At 41.1% G+C, this 13475-nt stretch overlaps 1 protein-coding gene across 2 annotated transcripts in view; it reads right to left on the bottom strand.

The window, feature by feature from the left end:
* Positions 1-614, bottom strand: part of iars1 (isoleucyl-tRNA synthetase 1) — a 206698-nt gene extending 206084 nt beyond the window's left edge. For both annotated transcript variants that reach the window (XM_072582128.1, XM_072582130.1), the window contains exon 1: positions 513-614. The gene's annotated coding sequence lies outside the window, so the exon portion shown is untranslated. The remainder of the gene's footprint in view (positions 1-512) is intronic.
* Positions 615-13475: the final 12861 nt, after the last annotated feature.

Genomic DNA, 13475 nt, shown 5'->3' with positions numbered 1-13475 from the left:
AGTTTTACAGGTCTGCTGAGTATTGCGCGAGCATCCAGCAGCAGTGCTTTCTGATGCAATATTCGAGTCATGGCTGGAAAGGTCCACTCTGAAAAAAGGCTGTAGATGTAAACATCGGGTAAATTAGAAATAAATGCTCGAGATACACAGAAGACTCATCAGCGATGGAAAAGGGATTGAAGCCCACTCCCAAACTAGAGGCTCTGTCCAGAAGACGTGCTTGGAGCTTCTTCTTTCCTGGACAGACACAGCAGACAATACGAAGTGAACAGTTTACCAGGGGAGGAGCTCCCATCTGGGGCGGGAATCAGCGCCGTGCCCGGGATCCCGCACGTGCACAGAGGAAGGTTGTGACAGGAGAACGGTAGCTCCTCACTAACCCCCAACCGCCACATACACACACCACGTCCCCTGATCACCAGTCAGCGACAAGCTTCCCAACCCAACCAAGGGGACCATCATCGCTCAGTCATTACATTCCCTCACCCGCCCATAGGCCCAGCCTCACTCACCGGCTTTTCTGCTGTCATCCAGAGGGGCAGAAGCCGACTCCCCGCCGGCGACCAATCGGCAACGCGCCGGCAGTAAAACCTTCTCCCATTGATCGACACGGGTGCGCCGGCTTCCCAGTATACCCTTTTCCTATTGGTTAGTCTGCCAGTTCAGAGGCTGATTGTTGGGTTTCCCCGTGTCACCTGGTCTTTTCCTGTCAGTGGGTAAAAACAATGACTGCAGATGCTGGAAGAGCACAACAGTTCAGGCAGCATCCGAGGAGCAGCAACATCGACGTTCCGGGCAAAAGCCCTTCATCAGGAATAAAGGCAGAGAATCTGAAGAGTGGAGAGATAAGCTAGAGGAGGGTGGGGGTGAGGAGAATGCTTTCGTGTTTATACTTTACAGTCCACATATGTTTCCTTACACCTAACTGTATTTCTGTTAGCACATTCCTCTGTACCTTTATTAGTGACGAACTGAAATATACTTGGATCTACATTTGCCCTTCCTCCTGGACTTTTTATTTAATTCTCAGTCTGTTGCCCAATTAACAGTAGTTAGCTGTGAAACAAGCAAGAACTTGTTAGGAATCGCCAGTTGGAAAATCACTTTAGCTACCACTTCATGGCAGTTTAGCAGGTGCTTGCATTGAATCTGTTGAGTTATAGGCAGGTCATTGGAACTGTTACATTTCAGCTAATAATTCATTAGTGCATCAGTCAATGGGAAATGGATCTGGATGGGTTACTCTTCGGAGGGTCGGTGTGGATTTATTGGGCCAAAGAGCCTGTTTCCACACTGTAGGGGATCTAATCTAATCTCAATTCATAATTTTCGATCAGCTGGTCAAGTTTTCCAGGTCTACTGAGTATTGCGCGAGCATCCAGCAACGTTGGTACTGTTACAAAAAAGATTGGAGGGTGAACTGATTCTGTACTTCGAGATTCTCCCAGAAGAAGAAACATCCTTTTTTTTGTTCCTGTCAAGTCCACTCAAGAGCTTTTACATTTCAATTAAGTCACCTCTGACTCAAGGATGTTGGCCTGTCCAGCCTTCCCTCATCAGGTAATCCAGTCATTCCAGGTATTAGTTTAGTAAACCTCTGAACTGCTTCCAATGCATTAATATCCATAAATCTGGTAGCCAGTACTGTACATGGTACTCCAGATATGAAGTAGGACATCCAAATTAGCATATTTAGCTGCCATATCTTCTATCTCTTCAGCCAAATCATTTATGTAAATAATAAAAAGTTGAAGCCCCAGCCCTGACTCCTGTGGCATACCACTCATAAAATCCTCCCAGCCTGAAAAAGACCCACTCATTCCTCCTCTCTGTCCCTGTTAGCCAGTTAATCATCTATGCATGTCAGTATGTTACCCCTGCACCATGAATTTTTATTTTCTGTAATAACCTTTGATATGGCACCTGATGGAAATACCTTTTCGAAGTCTAAGTACAGCACATTCACTGGTTGTTCTTTATCCACAACAGAAGTTACTTCTTCAAAGCACTTCAATAAATTTGTTAAACACTGTTTCCTGTGACAAAGCCATGGTGGCTCTGCCTGATTACCTCCAACTTATTCAACTTTAATAATAACTTCTAACATTTTCCCTCTGCCGGATGTTAAGCTAACTGTTTTCTGCCTCCTTCCTTTATGAAGGAATTGCATTAGATTTTTTCCAAGGAACCTTCCCCAAATCTAATGAGTTTGGAAAATTAAAACTAATGCATAACTTCAGTCAGTAGCCCCTTTTAAGACTAGGATGAAATCCATCAGGATCTGGGGACTTGACAACTTGCAGTTCCAACGATTTACTCAATCCTACTTCTCTGGCAATTGTAATTTTCTTGAGTTTCTCCCTATTTTCAAATCTTGAATCTCTGTTTCTCAAGGCATTCACAGACTGTGGTACTGTGATACAGGAGGCCACCCAACTTTCTGGGAATGGAAAGCGATGTGGTAATGGTAGAGGATAGTACAGTAAAAGGAGAATGGATAACTTTTTTGGAGGTGAGACTAGGTGTCCCAAAGGCTGCAATGGGTACCAGCTGCATATCTGCTCATATCTGGGAAAGATTGTGAAGAATGAAAGGGATAATGCAGTTGTCATGGTATATGTAGGAACCAACATATATCAGGTACAGTATCAGGTTCTGATGAGGGGGGGTTGAGCATTTATGGCCCAAATTAATAGGTTAAACTTTAAAGGTAATGATCTCTGGAAAACTACTTGAGCCACATGCAGATTGGTTGATGAATGAATCAAAAAGTGTTTTGGGAAATAGTTTTTGATCCTTTGGACTCTGGCACTTGGTAATACGGAGAGATAGAGTTGCTCAGTTGTGACCAGGCTGGGACCAGTTTCCTGGTAATTTGTAACAAAGGCTGGAGACAGGTGTTTAAACAGAAAACTGATGGGAGGGTTCAGGCAAGAAAAAATGTATCAATCCATAAAGTAAAGTCAAGGACTGGAGCAATGTAAGAATAAGAATAGAAAGAGCTGGAAAACCCAATATGTCTAGTGGCCTATGTGGCATGACCTAAAATGTTAACTGTGCTTCTCTTCACAGATGAATTGTTCCAATTATTTTTGTTCTTGTTTCAAATGTCTCAAATCCAAAGTACTTTGCTTTTGTGTTTAATTAACAGGGTAGAAATTTAATTAAAGATAAACAGAGTTTGACAGGAAGAGACAAAGAGTTTAATAATAATTTTGTACCAGTGAGTAAGATAAAACTAGAGAAAAATGTTAAAAGACTGAAGGTATGAGCCAGTACAGAGATATGATTAGATGGTGACCAAGTTAGGGAATGTAATATTCCAGAGTATTTGAGATTTCTAAAAGACACAAAATGGAAAAGGAAAGGTCAGTCCTGATATTAAATGTTGGCATAAGGTCATTAATGAGGTAAGATCTTGGCTCAGTAGATCAGGAAACAGAGTTAGTATGTGGAGAGATAAGAAATTAGAAGCGATAGAGAGAAGTACTGGTGAGTAATTATAAGCCCCGATCATTAACTATACTTTTGGATTATTGAGTATTACTGTATTTACTGGACGATAAGATGCACCAGGAATTTACAAGGAAATAGTTAGGAAAAAAAATAGTGCATATAGATAGACAATATTCACACAACATCACAGCACTGCAATCAACAACCTATCATTAAGTGTGCTTGCTGTTTTCTATTTTCATTAGTTCTTCCTTCCATTCCTGTGATATTTTATCAGCTAGAAGAGAATCAAAATATTTTTCAACAGTTCTATTTTCATACTGTTTGGCATCATATCAAATGGTGGAGCAGGTTTGAGGTGCTGAATTGCCTACTCCTTCTCCCTGACCATATTTGGTTTGAGTTGTATTCTAAGAAAACCTTTGTCACTTTCTTTTTATTCGATTATTGAATATAGAGATTACTGGCTGGGAGGGTGTTTATTTCCAATCCCGAGTTATCCTTGAGAGAGCATTCATGAGCTGCCTCTTGAACCGCTGCAGTCCATTTGGGTAAGTATACCCCACAATGCTGTTAATGAAGAATTTCCAAGATTTTGTCCCAGTGGCACTGAAGGAACAACAGTATTCCACTTCAGGATGGTAAGTAGCTTGAAGGAGAACTTGCTGGTCACATTTGTGGACGGTGGCACAGCAGTTAGCACTGCTGCTTCACAGCGCCAGAGACCCAGGTTCAATTCCCGCCTCAGGTGACTGACTGTGTGGAGTTTGCACATTCTCCCTGTGTCTGCGTGGGTTTCCTCCAGGTACTCTGGTTTCCTCCCACAGTCCAAAGATGTGTAGGTCAGGTGAATTGGCCATGCTAAATTGCCCCTAGTGTTAGGTGAAGGGGAAAATGTAGGGGAGTGGGTATGGGTGGGTTGCACTTTGGTGGGTCGGTGTGGACCTGTTGGGCCAAAGGGCCTGTTTCCACACTGTAAGTAATCTAATCTAATCATTCCCATGTAGCTGCTGCCCTTGCCCTTCTATATGGAAGTGATTATGGGTTTGGAAGATATTTTCAAAGGAGCATTGGTGAACTTCTCCTGTGTATCTTGTAAATGGTACACACTCTGCTGGTGAAGGATGTGAATGTCTATGAATGTAATTCCAATCAAGCAGGCACCTTTCTCCTGGGTGATGCTGCAACTCCCTGGAGTAGCATGCCATAAATCGAGCCCACTAGTCCTGGGGTCATACCAAATATTAAATATTTCTTAAAGTTATCTCATCTTACCTGTTTTTCAAACAAAGCTTGAAAGAAAGCACTCGACCAGATTTCTATACTAGGCAAGAATGATTATTTACTCTATGTAATTGCATTATAGCTAAACATAAGCAGATTTAAACCATTGATATATAGCACTACTAACTAAAACTCTAAAACAGTCATCGAGATCTACAGCATGGAAACAGACTCTTTGATCTAACTCGTCCATGTCGACTAGATATCCCAATCTAATCTAGTCCCATTTGCCAGCACCCGGCCCATAGCCCTCCAAACCTTTCCTATTCATAAACCAAAACAATCTCCTTATTAACATTCTCTTTAATACAGACACACACGTACACACAGATAAGGCAAATAAATCACTGGTGAAGATGGAAGAATTAATGTGAGGTGTTGCATTTTGGTAAGGCAAATCAGGGCAGGACTTATACACTCAATAGTAAGGTCCTGAGGAGTGTTGCCAAACAAAGAGACCTTGGGGTCAGATTCATATTTTCTTGAAAGTGGAGTCACAAGTAGACAGGGTAGTGAAGAAAGTGTTTGGTACACTTGCCTTTATTGGTCAGTGCATTGAGTATAGAAGTTTCAATGTCACGTTGTGACTGTACAGGCTAAACCATTTTTGGAATACTGTATTTAATTCTTGTCTCCCTGCTTTATTAAGCTTGAAAGGGTTCAAAAAAATTTGCAAGCATGTTGCCATGCTTGGAGGGTTTGAACTATTGGGAGAGGCTGAATAGGCTAGGGCTATTCATCCTGGAGCTGAAGCTTATAGATGTTGATAAAATCATGATGGGCATAGATTAGGTGAATATCCAAGGTATTTTTCCCAGAGTCGGGGAGTCCAATACTAGAGGGCATAGGTTAAGGTGAGAGTGGAAAGATTTTAAAATGACCTGAGGGGTAACTTTTTCATGTAGGGAATGAGCTGCTAGGGGAAGTAGTGGAGGCTGATAAAATTATAATGTTTTAAAAGGCATCTGGATGGACTTCTGAATAGGAAAGGTTTAGAGGGATATGGGCCAAGTATGGGCAAATGGGATTTTTTTAGGTTCTGGTAGATGGTAACCACAAAGAAGTTGATGGGAGATTTAGCAATGATAATGCTATTAGATGTCAAATGGCAGTGGTCAGATACTTTCTTGTTGTAGATGGTCATTTCCTGGCGCTTAAGATGAGCTAATGTTGCTTCCCACTTATCAACTCAAATCTGGATATTGTCTGGGACTTACTGCATTTGGACATGGACTGCTTCAATATTTCAGGAATTGCATTGGTGATGAATGTTGTCCAATGAACATCCCAACTTCTGACCTTATGACTGGTGAAGCAGCTGAAGTTGGCTGGGCCTAGACATCTATCTTGAGGAACTCCAGGAGAGATGTCCTGGAGCTCAGATGACTGACCCCCCAATGAACACAACCATTTTGCCTTGTGCTCGGAATGACTACAACCAGTGGAGAGTTTTTCCCCCATTTCCCATTGACTCATGTTCGAACTTCTTGATGCCATCCTTGGTCAAATGTAGCCGTGATGTCACAGGCAGTCACTGTCACTTCAGCTCTGGAATTCAGCTTTTTTGTCCAAGTTTGAATGAAGGCTGTAATGAGGTCAGGCCCTGAGTGGCCTTGGCAGAACCCACATTGGGCATCAGGGAGCAGATTAATTTGAAGTAAGTGCTCTTGATAGCACTGTTGATGACCCTTTCTACCACTTTATTGATGATCAGAAGTGGGTTGATTGGCCAATAATTGGCCAGATTAGATTTTTCCTGCTTTTTGATCACAGGATATACCTGGAAAATATTCCACATTTTGGATGAATGTCAGTCTTGTATTGAAATTGTATGGCTGCCAGTTGGAATGGCTTAGCTATTTCAAACTAATAGATGCACATCATGCTTGGGATCACATTTTCTCAGTTCTATTACTCGAATGTTGTTAGGACCCATAGCCTTTGAGTGTTTTGTGCTTTCAGCAGTTTCGGGATATCATGTGGAATGAATCAGATTAACTGAAGAATGGTATCTGTGCCACTAGGGACCTCTGGATGAGGCTGAGATGGATCACCCATTTGTTATTTCTGACTGAAGAGTTTTATAAATGTTTCTGCCTTATCTTTTGCACTGTTGGGTTGCCTTTCCCATCATTGAGAATGGAAAGATTTATGGAGCTCCTCCTCCAGTGGGTTGATTAATTATCCACCACCATTCAGAACTGGTTAGGATGTGCACAGCTTAGAACTGACCTACTATTTGTGGAATCACTTAGTCCTGTCTGCCTCTTGATGCGAATGATCTTTGCCATGCAAGTACTGTTTTATAGCTTCATTGTGTTGACACTTTTTTTGATATGCATTGTGCTGCTGATTGCGTACCCTCCTGCACTCTTCATTGAATCAGGGTTCTTGATTGGTGAGACATTCAGGGGTTATGGGAAAAAGACAGGAGAATGGGATTGAGAAACATATCAGCCAAGATCAAATAGGAGAGAAGACTCGACAGGCCAAATGGCCTAGTTCTGCTCCTATGTCTTACGAGATGATTCCTTAATTAGATGGTAATTGTAGATTTTATTTTTAAACAATCACAAACTGATAACTGATCGCTTCAGAACATGTGCTAATAAACTGTGAGTGGAGCTAACCTTTGGACCATAAGGTTTAGGTTAGATTACCTACAGTGTGGAAACAGGCCCTTCGGCCCAACCAACGGGTAACCCACCCACACCCACTGACTAAGGCACCGAACACGATGGACAATTTAGCACACCCAATTCACCTGGCTAGCACATCTTTGGACTGTGGGAGGAACCCGGAGAAAACCCACCCAGACACAGGGAGAATTTGCAAACTCCACACAGTCACCCGAGGCTGGAATTGAACTTGGGACCCTGGTGCTGTGAGACAGTAGTGTTAACCACTGAGCCACCATGCCACTCACTAAATACAACTGTTGGCAGCTCGGTGGTTAGCACTGCTGCCTCACAGCTGCATAGCATTTTTAGATGATTTTCTCAGAGAATGGGTTCTGACCCTGTCATCAAGAATTAAGAGGAGCTTGTAACAAAGATAATGCAGCAATCATGGGGAAACTTGATTTTCACATAGACTGTACAAATAGACAAATCAAATTGTCAGTGTAGTTTGTAGGACAGATCATAGATTCTAATTGTGGCAATGTTCTTGAACAGTGCAGAGAATTGATTACTCAAATCTTGTCTTGTGTCACGAAAACAGGACATCTGATTGGAAGGGGTTTTCCAGGAAAAAGTCACCATAACATTTTTGAATTTCATGTTGAGGTTGAGTGATGTATTTTTAAAAGAAGATTTAAATTTCCAACAAAGATCATATAAGATTTTACATTTTAAGATTTCTTCTGTGAAAGACATACTAAAATCAACATTTATTGACATTATTTAGAGGCAACTTACATACAGAACTACAAAATCTAAACTACAAGAGCCTAAATTGATCTAATCATATAAAAACTGTGGCTTCAAGAGCAGACCAGAGGCTAGGAATTCTGCAGTGGGAATCTCTATTCAGACTTCTAGAGACTTCCTGTGCATATCAAATTTGACTGGCTAGCTACTTCTTGCACTTTAATTCTCTATCAAAGACATCTTTTCAAATGAAGAATCTGTTCTCACCAGTATTTTGCTTTCAGTAGTTTCTCTGTAGCATCTCTTATGCTGTCGCTAGGATATCTGAGTCTGACTAACAGAATCTGTGTGGCCAAAGCAAGGCCAGCTACTTCTGCCTTTATGTTCAGGTGTGAAAACCAACATTTGAGTTTCAATTTGGATTAACCTGAGCCCTTTGTCCCAATGGCAAACAGATCATGGGTTTGTCACTATGCTGAACTCTCCCCACTACTCCATTTTACCTTGAAATAAGGGAGACAGTTTAAACATAACAATTTAAATAAAGCCTTATAAACGCTAGTCTTAAGTTTAAATAAAATGAATCAGTTGCATAGGTATCAGAGACAAGTTAAATCAGCTGGACTGAAAAATTGGACTTAAAGATTTGATGGTCGAAAAGTGACAGTGATCATAAACAAATCCATAATTCTCAGGAAGTATTTTTCCATTGAAAAATAAAAACCCCATACGAAAAATGATCCATAAACTAATATATTATTAGATTAATAGAGGAGGCTTGTAATGTAGCCAAGAACAGTAGTAAGTCTGAGGGTTGAAAGAATTTTAGAAACCAGCAAAGGATATTCAAAAAAATTGGTCAAGAGTAAGAAATTACAGTATGACAGTAATGAGAAATATAAAAATAAATTGAAAGTCCTCCAAATAAACATAAAAATGAAGAGAGTATTTAAAGTAAATACGGGTGACTTAGGGAAAAGAGAAGTTATGATTGGAATAAGGGAATGGTTGAGACATCAACAATAATCTTGTATTTGCATTTGTGGTAGTCGTCACAAAAAAGATATCAGAAATTGTGAGGAGCCAAAGGTTTGACAAGAATGATTTAGTTATTAATATGTGTAAAGACAAAGAAATAGAAACATTAATGAGTTTACAAGCAGAAAAATCTCCTGGACCCAATGGTTCTTATTCTAAAGTTTTAAGCAGGTAACTACAGGGAGAGTGGATGTGTTGGTGTGACCTTCCAAAATTCCTTAGAATCTGAAAAAAATCAGTAAAATGGAATGTAGTAAATGTAACATTGATACTCATGAAAAGGAGACACACAAATAAATGAAACTATGTCAGTTAACCCAACCTTCAGTCACAATGAAATGCTGGAATCAATTACTAATAAAGTAATAACACAGCTCTTCTTTTGGTTTTTCCTGTTAACTTCAGGTTACCAGAATACTAATTGATCACCTTTCTTTATCTTCTCCTGACAGTCACTATTGCTTTTCCAATCCCATTACATTTAACTCTCCCAATACTGCATCTTTCCATCTGGTCTAAGGTCTTCCTTTTCTCCTTCTGGGTGTTTCCATCTCTATCATTCATCTTTCAATATTTCATCTCTCTTTCCACAATAGATTACCATCCCATCTTAATATCTTCCTGGCTATGTAATGATCTCAACTGATGTGTCAGACAAGACAGATACCAGATAAATAATAATTTCATTTAGAGTCCCTACAGAGTGGAAGCAGGCCATACAGTCTATTGAGTTTCCACCAACCCTCCAAAGATCATCCAACCCAGACCCCCCCCCCCCCCCCCCCTCCTATGGCTAATCCCCTACCTTGCACATCCCAGGACACTATGGGCAATTTGGCATGGCCAATCTACCTAACCAGTACATTTTTGGACTGTGGGAGGAAACCGGAATACCAGATAGAAACCCACGCAGATGTGGGCGAATGTGTCTCCATATAAGACAGTTGCCCAAGGGTGGAATCAAACCCAGGTCCCTAGCACTGTGGGGCAGAAGTGCTAACCACTGAGCCACCATGTTACCCAAGTGGGAGGTAAGTATAAAGTTATCACCTCTTTAATTTACATTTCAAAATTCATTTATTTTAAAAAGCTTTTTCATTTGCCAGTACAGGAATGTAGCAATGTTAAATATTTCAATTTACATGCAATAGTGTGATTTATTTTCTGAGAAGGAAGATTCTAGATTTCCTAACTGCAGTTTTTGCCACTGACAAAAGACACATTTTGATTAAGCTTTTCGTTCTTGCGCTCATCAGAACAGTCTATAAGTGGGCTCTGATTGGTAGAGACATCTTGGAGATTACAAATGGTACCTTTATCACTCTCTGCGTTTTACAACTACACACTGACCATCAAAACACAATTAAACCAGTCTTTTCATTTCCAATCATTAACTAAGGGTTGGAAATATTCATTTATCAGGCTTTAGGCAAAGGCACAATTTAAATAGTTGGCCCATCTGAAACAACTTTGAACACAATTTGTGCACCGTATTAAGATTCATATCTGCTACACATTAAAATTCACAAGTGATGCATAACATTCCGCTTCAGGAGACATTGGAAAGTCCTGTCAAACTTCACCAATCGGAAAACCTACAAGTATCCGATTTTACCAGCAGCACCCATTCCATTAGCAGTAGTGCTGTAATATAACTTTTCAACAGTGGGAGATTTGTAAAGGGAGATGCTAAAACTGCAGCTCTTGCATTCCATTTTGAGAGAGAACATTGAAAATGTTTATTGTGCGTAACATTATAGGTCTTGGCCACCAAGTGTCACTGCAGAGCAGCCTTAGTTAAACAATCCCCTGTTTGCAAACAAAGTCTGCTGACTCCCAGTCACTGTGCAAGAGCAGAATTGCAGGACCACACATATGAAGGGAAAGGGGATCCATAAGTGCATAGTAATATAGACTATTCAAATTATAACTATTCTTTGTGGGAAAACGTTTCTCCTCGTGTTCTCTGGTTCTGTGGTCACTCACCTAAAACTGTTGCCTGAATATGAACTCTTCGTCTTTAGTCATTTCAACTGAATCCTTGATCATTTTCAACATCAAATGTCTTCTCAGACTTTCCTGAAGCAAACAAACTGCAAACTCCTAGTCATTGGATCCATCTAAATCTCTTCTGTACCTTCTCCAAAGTTTACATAGAACAAAGGACAGTACAGCACACAATGTTGTGTCGAGCATTTGTCTTAATCTAAGGCCAACCTAACCTACACATCCCTCAATTTACTGCCATCCATGTGTCGCTTAAATGTCCCTAATGTATCTGACTCCACTACCACTGCTGGCAGGGCATTCCACACATCTACCACTCACTGCATAAAGAATCTACCTTTGACATCTCCCCTGTACCTTCCTCCAATTACCTGAAAGTTATGACTCCTCCTGACAGCCATTTCTGCCCTGGGGAAACATCGCTGGCTATCTATCTATGCCTCTCATTACCTCATGCACTTCTAACAAGTCTCCTCTCTTCCTTCTCTCCAGAGTGAAAAGCCCAAGCTCACTCAACCTCTCTTCATAAGACAAACCCTCCAATCCAGGTAGTATCCTGGTAAATCTCTGCACCCTCTCTAAAGCACTTACATCCTTCCTATAATGAGGCGACTAGAACTGGACACAATATTCCAAGTGTGGTCTAACCAGGGTTTTAATAGAGCTGCAGCAATACCCCACAGCTCTTAAATTTCACTCCCTCTGTTAATGAAAGCCAAAACACCATATGCCTTCTCAACAACCCTATCAACTCGGGTAACAATTTTGAGGGATCTATGTACGTGGATCCCAAGATCCTGCTGTTCCTCCACACTGCCAAGAATCCTGTCTGACCCTGTATTCAGCATTCAAATGCAACCTTCCAAAATGAATCACTTCACATTTATTCAAGTTGAACTCCATCTGCCATTTCTCAGCCCAGCTCTGCATCCCGTCAATGTCTTGTTGTAGCCTGCAATAGCCCTCGACACTATCTGCAACATCACCGACCTTTGTGTCATCAGCAAACATACTAACCCACCTTTCCACTTCTTCATCGAAGTCATTTATAAAACTACAAAAAGCAGAAGCCCAAGAACAGATCACTGTGGGATACCCTGGTCATCGACCTCCAGATGGAATATTTTCCATCCACCATCACTCGCTGTCTTCTTTCAGCCAGCCAATTCTGTATCCAGACTGCCAAATTTCCCTGTATCGCATACCTTCTAACTTTCTGAATGAGCCTACTGTGGGAAACCTTATCAAATGCCTTATTAAAAATCCATATGCACCTCATTCACTGCTTGACCTTCATCAACTTGTCTCATCACATCCTCAAAGAACTCAATAAGTCTTGCGAGGCGTGACCTGCCCCTCATAAAGCCATGCTGACTGTCTTTAATTAAACTATGTTTTTCCAAACAGTCATAAATCATATCTCTCAGAATCCTTTCCAGTACCTTGCTTACCACAGATGTAACTCTGACTGGTCTGCAGTTCCCAGGGATTTCCCTATTCCGTTTCTTGAACAGAGGAATAACATTCGCCTCCCTCTAATTAGCTGGTACTACTCCCATGGAGACTGAGGAGGCAGAGATCATCGCCAGAGGTGCAGAAAACTCATTCCTTGCTTCCTGTAGTAACCTTGGATATATCTGCTCCAGCCCTGGGACTTATCTATCATGATACTTCCCAGAATTTCCAGTACACCCACTTCCTTAATATCAATCTGTTCAAGTCTATTAACCTGGTCCACAGTGTTCTCACTATCAACAAGGTCCCTCTCGCTAGAGAATACTGAAACAAAAAACTCACTTAGGGCCTCCCCTACCTCTTCAGACTCCAAGCACAAGTTTCCTCCACTATCCCTGATTGGCCTTACTCTTTCTCTGATCATTCTTTTATTCCTCATGAACATGTAGAAAGCCTTTGGATTTTCCCTAATCATTCCTGTCAAGGTTTTTTCGTGCCCCCTCTTAGCTGTCCTGAGTCCGTTTTTGAGTTCTTTCCTAGCTACCCCTGTAATCCTCTAAAACTGTGCCAGAAGCTTGCTTCCTCAACTTTAAGTAAGCTTCCTTCTTCCTTTTGACAAGAAGCTCCTCTGCTCTTGTCATTCAAAGCTCCTTCACCTACCATTCCTTGCCATGACTCTGTGGGACAAAGTTGTCCAGTACTCACAACAAGTGTTCCTTAAACAGTCTCCATATTTTATTGTGCATTTCCCATTCATAGTCTTTCATAAAGTGAATGTCTGTGTGCGGTGGAGTGGGGGAGGGGTGAGAAAGAGAGACAGAGACAGACAGACAGACACACCGTACATATCTCTGGGCTGGAGAG

Source organism: Chiloscyllium punctatum, chromosome 12, assembly GCF_047496795.1.
Source record: "Chiloscyllium punctatum isolate Juve2018m chromosome 12, sChiPun1.3, whole genome shotgun sequence".
NCBI lineage: Eukaryota > Metazoa > Chordata > Chondrichthyes > Orectolobiformes > Hemiscylliidae > Chiloscyllium > Chiloscyllium punctatum.
Note: the sequence above shows the minus strand (reverse complement) of the source record. Positions and strands in the feature narration are given on the sequence as shown.